The sequence below is a fragment of the Cibotium barometz genome, chromosome 16, assembly GCF_041138505.1.
Source record: "Cibotium barometz isolate CiBa-2024 chromosome 16, ASM4113850v1, whole genome shotgun sequence".
NCBI classification, from domain to species: Eukaryota; Viridiplantae; Streptophyta; class Polypodiopsida; order Cyatheales; family Cibotiaceae; genus Cibotium; species Cibotium barometz.
In genome coordinates this window covers 45,190,885-45,200,513 of record NC_141061.1, presented here as the reverse complement: position 1 = coordinate 45,200,513, position 9,629 = coordinate 45,190,885, and positions in this window count along the sequence as shown.

Genomic DNA, 9,629 nt, shown 5'->3' with positions numbered 1-9,629 from the left:
CAAACTTCAATAGCATTTAAAAAAAAATCATACCAATTAAACTTCTCAAGCTTGAGAGGGGTTGAGAAGAGAGAAACATTGAGAAATTATAGAAAGATCAATATTCACTAATTACCTTACAACTTGCTTGATTCTTTGTTCACAGTAGAGGCCCCCAACCAATCAATTGGTTAAGTATGTTGATGGAGCCACTAATGGGGATTGAAGAAAGAGGGAAGCTCCAAAAACTAGTGAATTATTAAATGAATTCACAGTTTCTGGCTTAGGTGGAGTAGAGTAACGATGCATAAACACTATATATTTTTCAACAAGGGGGAGGCTTCTATTTATAGGAAAAATTGAGCTCCTAACCAAACAAACTGATTCTAGAATTTTCTAAATCAGTTTGGTCAATATTTGACCATATTTAGATCAGTTAAGCTAACTTTTTGGAACTAGACTTGAATGAGGAGAGAGGAGAGATGAAATATCTCAATTTTTATGAGTTTAAAACTCATTCAAGCATGTGAAATATGCACCTCCTTTAAAGAACTCCCCTTCCTTACATATGTGTCATAATGGAATCATTTTAAAACTCATTCAAGCATGTGAAATATGCACCTCCTTTAAAGAACTCCCCTTCCTTACATATGTGTCATAATGGAATCATTTTAATATTGCTCATAGTTTTTTTTACTAATAAACCTTGTACATTTTCAACTCTTCATCTTATGTGAAATATGCACCTCCTTTAAAGAATTCCCCTTCCTTACATATGTCATATTTTTAATATTGCTCATAGTTTTTTACTAATAATCCTTGTACATTTTCAACTCTTCATCTTATGTGAAATATGCACCTCCTTTAAAGAATTCCCCTTCCTTACATATGTCATATTTTTAATATTGCTCATAGTTTTTTACTAATAATCCTTGTACATTTTCAACTCTTCATCTTATGTGAAATATGCACCTCCTTTAAAGAATTCCCCTTCCTTACATATGTCATATTTTTAATATTGCTCATAGTTTTTTACTAATAAACCTTGTACAAGCACGTCTCGGTATAGTAGCAACACATTATTGCACCAAATGGGTGGAGGCAAAGACAATGAGGGAATGCAAAGTAGACTCAATTGTTGCCAAGTTCTTATATGAGGTTATCTCATGAGACAAGGTTTGGGTCTCCCAATTAAGCTAGTAAAGTGATCAAGACACCCACTTCCTAAATGAGGTGATCAAGAAACTGATGGAACAGCACATGGTCATGCACAAAAATTCCCTAATATATTCTGTCCCGTAGGCAAATGGCCAAGCCTAGTCAGGACCCATAAGATTTCGAGAGGAATTCTAATCCATATATACCCCTACAAAAATGGCCAATCCAAGTCACAACCACTCATCTTGGAAAAGAAATTCTAATGAAAACGGTGAATGAGAATAGGAACTATTGGGATAGGAAACTACACTCTACATTATGGAATTTTTGAGTAGCCCACAAGGACACAACTAGCCTCACATACCTTTCATTATGGTATGGAAAGGTAGTAGTACCCATATAATTCTTAGTGCCTAGTCTTAGAAAAACTATCACAGAAAGGTCAAGTCCAAAAGACTTAGAGACCCATAGAATTTAAGTTGATTGAACTGGATGAAGAAAGAGGACTTAGCACCTGGATCACTAAGATAATGCAAAAGAGGAAGAAGATATAGGTGAGCACAAACAACAAGCTAAAAAAATATTTGAAGAAGGAGATGATGTCCTATTATTCAATTCAAGAATAGGGATGCATATTGGCAAGCTGAAAATGAGGTGGAGGGCGTTGAAGGCACACTTTGAGCATTGATTGTGGTTTTTCACACGCATTGTGCATCGTCTTTTGGCTTACTACTTTTACCCTTCATCTGATCCCCATGGTGCAACTTCACTCATCATTGACATCATTTTGATAGCATTTCTACTTGTTGTGATTGGTAGAAAAGCATTGTTCATGCCATCTCGTGTCCTGTATCATATCTCTTTTGCTGCATTCGCACATGCCTTAGGCACTTTGAGGCTTAGACCTCTACATCACACTCACCGATTTCTTGCTATGATGAGGTGACAGACTTCATTGCTTTGTTACATCGACAAAGATGGTTTGGCACTGTTTGCATGGGCTGATTCTTATTTTGATGACATGATTGAGTGTCCCACACTTTTGTGTCATCATGATCATGTTCTTGATGATGAGGATGCCGACTACATCGATACGGTTTCATGAGGATGATCGTGTAATAGATAAGATGCCTCACCAAATTGTATTGTGTCTAGACCTATTCTAGAAGTGGGGCTTGGACTTTGGGTGACCATTCAAACTTGTAGCCCAGAAATAGGAAACAAGCACGTCTCGGTAGTAGCAACACATTATTGCACCAAATGGGTGGAGGCAAAGACAATGAGGAAATGCAAAGTAGACTCAATTGTTGCCAAGTTCTTATATGAGGTTATCTCATGAGACAAGGTTTGGGTCTCCCAATTAAGCTAGTAAAGTGATCAAGACACCCACTTCCTAAATGAGGTGATCAGGAAACTGATGGAACAGCACATGGTCGTGCACAAAAATTCCCCAATATTTTGTCCCGTAGGCAAATGGCCAAGCCTAGTCAGGACCCATAAGATTTCGAGAGGAATTCTAATCCATATATTCCCCCCTATGAAAATGGCCAATCCAAGTCACAACAGCCACTCATATTGGAAAAGAAATTCTAATCAAAACGATGAATGAGAATAGGAACTATTGGGATAGGAAACTACACTCTACATTATGGGATTTTTGAATAGCCCACAAGGACACAACTAGCCTCACACACCTTTCATTATGGTATGGAAAGGTAGTAGTACCCGTATAATTCTTAGTGTCCTAGTCTTAGAAAAACTATCACAGAAAGGTCAAGTCCAAAAGACTCAGAGAACCATAGAATTTAGGTTGATTGAACTGGATGAAGAAAGAGGACTTAGCACCTGGATCACTAAGATAATGCAAAAGACGAAGAAGATATAGGTGAGCACGAACAACAAGCTAAAAAAATATTTGAAGAAGGAGATGATGTCCTATTATTCAATTCAAGAATAGGGATGCATATTGGCAAGTTGAAAATGAGGTGGACTAAAACCTACAAAACATAAAGCCCAAAGATGGCAGTAATGGTACCCATGATTTTTAGAGTAGCTTTGATAAGCTAACGGCTATATATCGGTAACCTTTCTTGTTTTGAGGTTGCCTGATTTTTCAATACCTTTTTAGATAGTAGTTGAAGGGATAATAAAAATAACAGCAACAAATGATTTTTTGCTAAACAGCATCAGCACAGCTACATTTCCTTTTCCTAGCATTAGCAACTACATTTTCTTTTTCTAGCCTATACTTTACATCAAAATCATATCCATACAAAATTTGGATCCATCATCTTAGTCTCATGTTTAATTGTGGTTGAGTAAAGATCCATTTTTAAACTTTTGTGGTCAGGCATTAATTGAAATTTACTTTCTAAAAGATAGTCTCTAAATCTTGACAACATGAATCATAGCTAGTCAGTCTAAATCATGTGTAGGATGGGATAATTTTTTTGTGTGGTCAGAGCTTCTTGGATTCATAAGCCATGGGATGGCTTTCTTGGATTAAAATTCCACCATTGGCTTGACCATTGTGTCAACTAATATCCCAAACGGTTTCAAAAACTCAGGCAGCCTTAAAACAAGAAAGGTTACCAGTACAATGGTTTTAGCTTATCAAAGCTACTGTACAAATCATGGGTCTAGTTGAAACGCAGATCCTTCTTGAGTGAATATTCTTGTGAGCGGGGCAATAACTTTGGCAGAATCATTGACAAATATCCTACACCAACCTGTTAATCTTAAAAATCCACAAACTTCTCTTGATGTCTTTAAAATTGGCCATTGGGTGGTGAGAGAGAGAGAGAGAGAGAGAGAGAGAGAGAGAGAGAGAGAGAGAGAGAGAGAGAGAGAGAGAGGATATGTGTTTGAGGGCATATTTCACTTGAGAGAGGTTGGTTAAGGGGGGATAGCCTGCACAAAAACAAACGTTGCTAGTGTGAGAGAAAAAGAGTGAAGGGTTACATTTTTTTGATAACTTTTGGAAATCCTAGGGGTTCCTTTTTTAATCTTTCACACATCTTGTCCACGCTAACCCTCTCTATCTGAAACCTCTCCGCACTTTTTTCCAATTCACAATTGAAACCTGGACCTTGTGCATTTACACTACCCATCTACCGTGTTTCCTATTTAGGGTGGGGTTACTCACACGCTTGGGTGTGATTGAGTCATTCAGACATGAGTGTAATTGAGTACTCTTGGGGCTTTTTTGTAGGAATTCCTACATTCCTAGTTTTGTTCACATGTAGTGTGAGTCCTTGTGCATTGCTAGCCTTTATTCACACACTTTGGGGGTTTTATAGAGCTTGTTCACACTTTGAGCATTGATTGTGGTTTTTTCACACGCATTGTGCATCGTGTTTTGGCTTACTACTTTTACCCTTCATCTGATCCCCATGGTGCGACTTCACTCATCATTGACATCATTTTGATAGCATTTCTACTTGTTGTGATTGGTAGAAGAGCATTGTTCATGCATTATCATCATGGCTCTACAATTGCTAGTTTGATTTTCCATCTCGTGTCATAAATCAATTCTCTTTTGCTGTATTCGCACATGCTTTTGGAACTTTGAGGCTTAGACCTCTACATCTCACTCACCGATTTCTTGCTATGCCGAGGTGACATATTCATGTCAATATTAGTTGTTCAAGCTTCAGAGTTTGATGCCTAGTCATTTGGGGCATTTGTTCAATGAGGAGGAGATGTGTGCCAAAAGGTCCAAGTGGAGACTTCATTGCTTTGTTACATCGACAAAGATGGTTTGGCACTGTTTGCATGGGCTGATTTTTATTTTGATGACATGATTGAGTGTCCCACACTATTGTGTCATCGTGATTATGTTCTTGATGAGGATGCCGACTATACACCGATACGGTTTCATGAGGATGGATGACCCAATGTAGTAGATAATATGCCTCACCAAACTGTATTGTGTCTAGACCTATTCTAGAAGTGGGGCTTGGACTTTGGGTGACCATTCAAACCTGTAGCCTAGAAACAGGAAACAAGCACGTCTCGGTATAGTAGCAACACATTATTGCACCAAATGGGTGGAGGCAAAGACAATGAGGGAATGCAAAGTAGACTCAATTGTTGCCAAGTTCTTATATGAGGTTATCTCATGAGACAAGGTTTGGGTCTCCCAATTAAGCTAGTAAAGTGATCAAGACACCCACTTCCTAAATGAGGTGATCAAGAAACTGATGGAACAGCACATGGTCATGCACAAAAATTCCCTAATATATTCTGTCCCGTAGGCAAATGGCCAAGCCTAGTCAGGACCCATAAGATTTCGAGAGGAATTCTAATCCATATATACCCCTACAAAAATGGCCAATCCAAGTCACAACCACTCATCTTGGAAAAGAAATTCTAATCAAAACGGTGAATGAGAATAGGAACTATTGGGATAGGAAACTACACTCTACATTATGGAATTTTTGAGTAGCCCACAAGGACACAACTAGCCTTACACACCTTTCATTATGGTATGGAAAGGTAGTAGTACCCATATAATTCTTAGTGCCTAGTCTTAGAAAAACTATCACAGAAAGGTCAAGTCCAAAAGACTTAGAGAACCATAGAATTTAAGTTGATTGAACTGGATGAAGAAAGAGGACTTAGCACCTGGATCACTAAGATAATGCAAAAGAGGAAGAAGATATAGGTGAGCACAAACAACAAGCTAAAAAAATATTTGAAGAAGGAGATGATGTCCTATTATTTAATTCAAGAATAGGGATGCATATTGGCAAGCTGAAAATGAGGTGGAGGGCGTTGAAGGCACACTTTGGGGGTTTTATAGAGCTTGGTCACACTTTGAGCATTGATTGTGGTTTTTCACACGCATTGTGCATCGTCTTTTGGCTTACTACTTTTACCCTTCATCTGATCCCCATGGTGCGACTTCACTCATCATTGACATCATTTTGATAGCATTTCTACTTGTTGTGATTGGTAGAAGAGCATTGTTCATGCATTATCATCATGGCTCTACAATTGCTAGTTTGATTTTCCATCTCGTGTCATAAATCAATTCTCTTTTGCTGTATTCGCACATGCTTTTGGAACTTTGAGGCTTAGACCTCTACATCTCACTCACCGATTTCTTGCTATGCCGAGGTGACATATTCATGTCAATATTAGTTGTTCAAGCTTCAGAGTCTGATGCCTAGTCATTTGGGGCATTTGTTCAATGAGGAGGAGATGTGTGCCAAAAGGTCCAAGTGGAGACTTCATTGCTTTGTTACATCGACAAAGATGGTTTGGCACTGTTTGCATGGGCTGATTTTTATTTTGATGACATGATTGAGTGTCCCACACTATTGTGTCATCGTGATTATGTTCTTGATGAGGATGCCGACTATACACCGATACGGTTTCATGAGGATGGATGACCCAATGTAGTAGATAATATGCCTCACCAAACTGTATTGTGTCTAGACCTATTCTAGAAGTGGGGCTTGGACTTTGGGTGACCATTCAAACCTGTAGCCTAGAAACAGGAAACAAGCACGTCTCGGTATAGTAGCAACACATTATTGCACCAAATGGGTGGAGGCAAAGACAATGAGGGAATGCAAAGTAGACTCAATTGTTGCCAAGTTCTTATATGAGGTTATCTCATGAGACAAGGTTTGGGTCTCCCAATTAAGCTAGTAAAGTGATCAAGACACCCACTTCCTAAATGAGGTGATCAAGAAACTGATGGAACAGCACATGGTCATGCACAAAAATTCCCTAATATATTCTGTCCCGTAGGCAAATGGCCAAGCCTAGTCAGGACCCATAAGATTTCGAGAGGAATTCTAATCCATATATACCCCTACAAAAATGGCCAATCCAAGTCACAACCACTCATCTTGGAAAAGAAATTCTAATGAAAACGGTGAATGAGAATAGGAACTATTGGGATAGGAAACTACACTCTACATTATGGAATTTTTGAGTAGCCCACAAGGACACAACTAGCCTTACACACCTTTCATTATGGTATGGAAAGGTAGTAGTACCCATATAATTCTTAGTGCCTAGTCTTAGAAAAACTATCACAGAAAGGTCAAGTCCAAAAGACTTAGAGAACCATAGAATTTAAGTTGATTGAACTGGATGAAGAAAGAGGACTTAGCACCTGGATCACTAAGATAATGCAAAAGAGGAAGAAGATATAGGTGAGCACAAACAACAAGCTAAAAAAATATTTGAAGAAGGAGATGATGTCCTATTATTCAATTCAAGAATAGGGATGCATATTGGCAAGCTGAAAATGAGGTGGAGGGCGTTGAAGGCACACTTTGAGCATTGATTGTGGTTTTTCACACGCATTGTGCATCGTCTTTTGGCTTACTACTTTTACCCTTCATCTGATCCCCATGGTGCAACTTCACTCATCATTGACATCATTTTGATAGCATTTCTACTTGTTGTGATTGGTAGAAAAGCATTGTTCATGCCATCTCGTGTCCTGTATCATATCTCTTTTGCTGCATTCGCACATGCCTTAGGCACTTTGAGGCTTAGACCTCTACATCACACTCACCGATTTCTTGCTATGATGAGGTGACAGACTTCATTGCTTTGTTACATCGACAAAGATGGTTTGGCACTGTTTGCATGGGCTGATTCTTATTTTGATGACATGATTGAGTGTCCCACACTTTTGTGTCATCATGATCCTGTTCTTGATGATGAGGATGCCGACTACATCGATACGGTTTCATGAGGATGATCGTGTAATAGATAAGATGCCTCACCAAATTGTATTGTGTCTAGACCTATTCTAGAAGTGGGGCTTGGACTTTGGGTGACCATTCAAACTTGTAGCCCCGAAATAGGAAACAAGCACGTCTCGGTAGTAGCAACACATTATTGCACCAAATGGGTGGAGGCAAGGACAATGAGGAAATGCAAAGTAGACTCAATTGTTGCCAAGTTCTTATATGAGGTTATCTCATGAGACAAGGTTTGGGTCTCCCAATTAAGCTAGTAAAGTGATCAAGACACCCACTTCCTAAATGAGGTGATCAGGAAACTGATGGAACAGCACATGGTCGTGCACAAAAATTCCCCAATATATTGTCCCGTAGGCAAATGGCCAAGCCTAGTCAGGACCCATAAGATTTCGAGAGGAATTCTAATCCATATATTCCCCCCTATGAAAATGGCCAATCCAAGTCACAACAGCTACTCATATTGGAAAAGAAATTCTAATCAAAACGATGAATGAGAATAGGAACTATTGGGATAGGAAACTACACTCTACATTATGGGATTTTTGAATAGCCCACAAGGACACAACTAGCCTCACACACCTTTCATTATGGTATGGAAAGGTAGCAGTACCCGTATAATTCTTAGTGGCCTAGTCTTAGAAAAACTATCACAGAAAGGTCAAGTCCAAAAGACTCAGAGAACCATAGAATTTAGGTTGATTGAACTGGATGAAGAAAGAGGACTTAGCACCTGGATCACTAAGATAATGCAAAAGACGAAGAAGATATAGGTGAGCACGAACAACAAGCTAAAAAAATATTTGAAGAAGGAGATGATGTCCTATTATTCAATTCAAGAATAGGGATGCATATTGGCAAGTTGAAAATGAGGTGGACTAAAACCACAAAACATAAAGCCCAAAGATGGCAGTAATGGTACCCATGATTTTTAGAGTAGCTTTGATAAGCTAACGGCTATATATCGGTAACCTTTCTTGTTTTGAGGTTGCCTGATTTTTCAATACCTTTTTAGATAGTAGTTGAAGGGATAATAAAAATAACAGCAACAAATGATTTTTTGCTAAACAGCATCAGCACAGCTACATTTCCTTTTCCTAGCATTAGCAACTACATTTTCTTTTTCTAGCCTATACTTTACATCAAAATCATATCCATACAAAATTTGGATCCATCATCTTAGTCTCATGTTTAATTGTGGTTGAGTAAAGATCCATTTTTAAACTTTCGTGGTCAGGCAATAATTGAAATTTACTTTCTAAAAGATAGAGTCTCTAAATCTTGACAACATGAATCATAGCTAGTCATTCTAAATCATGTGTAGGATGGGATAATTTTTTTGTGTGGTCAGAGCTTCTTGGATTCATAAGCCATGGGATGGCTTTCTTGGATTAAAATTCCACCATTGGCTTGACCATTGTGTCAACTAATATCTTAAAAGGCTTCAAAAAATCAGGCAGCCTTAAAACAAGAAAGGTTACCAGTACAATGGTTTTAGCTTATCAAAGCTACTGTACAAATCATGGGTCTAGTTGAAACGCAGATCCTTCTTGAGTGAATATTCTTGTGAGCGGGGCAATAACTTTGGCAGAATCATTGACAAATATCCTACACCAACCTATTAATCTTAAAAATCCACAAACTTCTCTTGATGTCTTTAAAATTGGCCATTGGGTGGTGAGAGAGAGAGAGAGAGAGAGAGAGAGAGAGAGAGAGAGAGAGAGAGAGAGGATATGTGTTTGAGGGCATATTTCACTTGAGAGA